Raw genomic sequence first — 3,918 nt, 5'->3', positions numbered from 1 at the left:
CTGGACTCGACCTGACAATAATAAAAACTCAAAAGCTGCTCAGTGGTGAGAATATATCGGATACTTTTAATTAAGTAATTAATGGAGTTCAACTTATTTACTAACTGATTGCAATGTGTTTTCCAGCTCAAAAATTCATCAAAAACTATTCCCAGGAACTTGACACTTTGATTCTGTGCAACCTTACTAGTTCCGATATTGAGTTCTAAATTGGAGCACTGTTTTTGCCAATTACGAAATCTTAAAAAATTTGTTTTTTCAGTGTTTAAGTACTGATTATGAGAGGAACACCAATCATTTAAAATATTCAAACTATTGTTGCATTTACTCTGCAACCGACTATCAGATTTGTCCGATACAAGCAAAGATTGGTCATCCGCATACATAACCAAATGAGTACCCCAATGCAGTGGCCCCAATTCATTCGTGTATATTAAAAACAATATAGGCCCCAAAATGGACCCCTGTGGTACGCCAACATCTATCACATTTCGCTTAGAATTGACCTCAGCTGCACAACCTTCATGGAAATATTTCAAATTCACATATTGCGATCTATTTTCTAAAAATGATTTTATCCAATTTAATGGCACTCCCCGGATTCCATATGCATATAATTTATCTAATAACTTACTTTGATCCACACAGTCGAATGCCCTACTGATATCACAAAAGATACCCACAGGGCACTCTCCCTCCTCGATGTAATCTACAAGTTTCTCATAAAAGGAATGAATTGCGGTACCAGTTGATTTGTTATGTCGAAACCCGTGCTGATTGTCTATCAAAACATTGTTTTTATCAAGAAAATTCACCAAACGTTCCGCAAATGCATATTCAAAGATTTTTGCAAATCCGGATGGTACTGTAACCGGCCTATAATTTTGCAAATCTTCTTGATCGTTTTTCTTATGAATTGGTACTACTTTACTAATTTTTAAGCAGTCTGGAAACTTGCCTGTTTTGAATGATAAATTTATCACATAAGTTAAAGGTTCTATAATTGAATCCATTATTTTTTTAATAACAAATGCTGGTATCTGATCAGGCCCAGCCGAATGCTTGTTTTTTACTTTTCGCTTTAATAAAGCCAACAGTTCCTCACCAGTAAATGGCTCCAAAAAGAAAGACTTCAGAAAATTTGACCTGGAAATTGCAGGAAACTGGACTTATGTAGTTAGAATTAACGTAATGCATACTCAGCTGTAATTTTATTTACTGCATTTGAAATTTCAGTCAAAATTTTAATTTTTCTTGCATGGTATTTTTCCTTGTTTTCTAAAGCCTCAATTTTTTTTTTGTAGTAACTGGCCTTGATTTCATAATGTTTGTTAATTAACTGTATTTTTTTTTTCTCTATAAGTATCTGTACCAACAATGCTTTTGTCACTTATTTCAAGGAACTTCTTGCTGTTCTTTATGGAATCAGTTAACCTTGCTGACTTTGTATACCTTTTTTTTACATTCTCTTTGATTTCTTCCTTCTTGGTTCTACCAGATGTACATGGTTTACTTGTTTGTGTGGTATAGTTGTGGTGTAGTATTGGGTATTGTATATCCCCATCTATTTTATCGTGTATAACATTTACTTCCTCAATTTCCATAGGATCATTAATTTCCTAAAATTGCAGGAAAGGATAAGGAAATTGCAATATATTATTATGGATGTTGCTAATGGGTTTACAATTAGTTAAGAATAAAACCTTTACCTAAGAAAGAAGTTAAAATATGATTGTACAAACAAAAAAATGCAACTTCGGTTAATTATAATGTGATTTTAAATTACTTCGCCTGGAATAACTATTTCCAGCAGTTACTCAACTGGGTCAGCACCACAGTTAGTCAAATACATGGTACATGTTGGTATGTTTATAAACAAAATTAATTGAACAAAATACCTACCTTTCTCCACTGTTTCCAGTCTTTAGTGGCCCCTCCTGGAATAGCGTTTAATATACTACTTGCCTCTTTCCACAATGTCATGCTTATCGTATTCGTATAAGTGCCGGTTAATTTGCCCTTATACATGTCGGGTCGTGCGTACACAAAATTAACTAACACTTCTTTCTGTTTCTGACTCAACTGCCTTGTTTTAAGCAAAGGTAAATTCATTTTTCGATCTCCACAAATTTATATTAAATTGTCAAAATTAAAGTAAAGTTTTTCTGTGTTTTGTCAGTTTTCTGCAATTTCATTGGTCGAACAAACCGGCAACGCTGTTCCCCGATTTTGCTCCCTCCCTGATACACCTCGGTGCATTAGAGGTTTCAAGAATTCAGTGTTTTTCTGTCGGGGAGCTCAAATGAGGGAACGCTCCTCGGGAGCTCCCAGGGATAACTCCCTTCTCTTACTTTCAAGAATAGACGTCCTGGTCTTCTTTACCTGAAATTAGAGATAACTATATAAGTTCAGTGATGCCGCGAGTTCGTTTTAGCTGGCTTCTAGGAAACCTTCATGTTAACGATAATTCACTGCAGCCCAAAAAAGGTGAACCAGGCTATAATAAGTTGTATAAAAAATCCAGCCTACGTTGGAAACTTTATCTGAAACTTTCAAACAGTCTTGGGTTCCAGGAGAACATCAATCAATAGATGAATCTATGATTAAATTTAAGGGTCGCTCGAGTATCAAGCAGTATATGCCCAAGAAACCAGTAAAAAGGGAGTACAAAGTTTGGGTAAGGGCAGATAGTACTACAGGATTTGTTCACCAGTTCCAAATTTACACGCGGAAAAAAATGTTCTTACAGAAAAGTGTCTGGGGAAACGTGCGGTGATGGATTTGACAAGAGATCTTGTGAATAAAAACCACAAAATATATTTTGACAACTTTTTTAATTCCATACCTCTATTGATCCATCTTAAAGAAGAACACATTTATGGATGTGGAACCATGCGCCAGAACAGGAAACTTATTCCAAAACTAGCAGTGGACAAGGATATGCATAAAGGAGATATTGATTACAGTATGCTGAAGAATGGAGTAGTTTGTATGAAGTGGAAGGATAATCGTAGCATATTTATGGGGTCTAATTTTCAAGATCCATCTATAGTAGAAATAGTAAGAAGAAAACAGAAAGTTGATAACAGATTTATTATTAAATCATAAAAAAATACAACCGATACATGGGAGGGGTTGATAAAGCGGACATGCTCAAATCACTTAATGAAATAGATTGTAAAAGTAAGAAATGGTGGCACAGAATATTTTTTTATTTTTTGGACTTATGTGTTGTAAATGCCTATATTATTTTCAAGTCAAAATCTGAAGGGGCCTGTGTAATATTGAAGCAATTTAGAACCTCTGGCCAGTGGACTGATTGGTGCTAAAGGGGCAAACCTGCATGTAGCAAGCCTCCAAACAACTATAAAATCTCGGTTTTACCAGAAAAACAATATGACCAGAATGCTCACATGCCGGATTTCACAACTAAAAGGTGTCACTACTGCAGCACAAAAAAAAATGTGCACCGCACAAATATTATTTGCCAGTCTTGTAATGTACCACTATGTCTACAGAAAAAACGAAATTGCTTCAAGTTGCATCACAAATCTTGATTTTGAAAAGGAAATAGAAAAAGGCTCAGTGGTACTTACGGTAGACCACCATTTTTTGAAAATTTTGAATGCAAAAATTTATGTTTTTTGGCTTTTGTCAGCTTTTTGTACTATTTTAAAATAAAATTTCCAAAGCAGTTTGTATTTTTAATTTATATCTATAATTCGGTCCTCAAAGGGTTAATCTTCAGTCTCATGAGGAATTCAACGCTTTTTGTCGTAAAGTGTAACAAACCAGATTTGTGTTTTTAAGGTTGTCGGCACTGTTAGGTTAAAGTTCTGTTTAGTTCTGTATTCAGTACGGTTCAATGGTTAAGTTTTTCTACAAGTTAAAAATAAAACAAGAGAAGTTGTTGTTTGT

Source organism: Anoplophora glabripennis, unplaced genomic scaffold (assembly GCF_000390285.2).
Source record: "Anoplophora glabripennis isolate ALB-LARVAE unplaced genomic scaffold, Agla_2.0 scaffold1095, whole genome shotgun sequence".
Lineage (NCBI taxonomy): Eukaryota > Metazoa > Arthropoda > Insecta > Coleoptera > Cerambycidae > Anoplophora > Anoplophora glabripennis.
Note: the sequence above shows the minus strand (reverse complement) of the source record.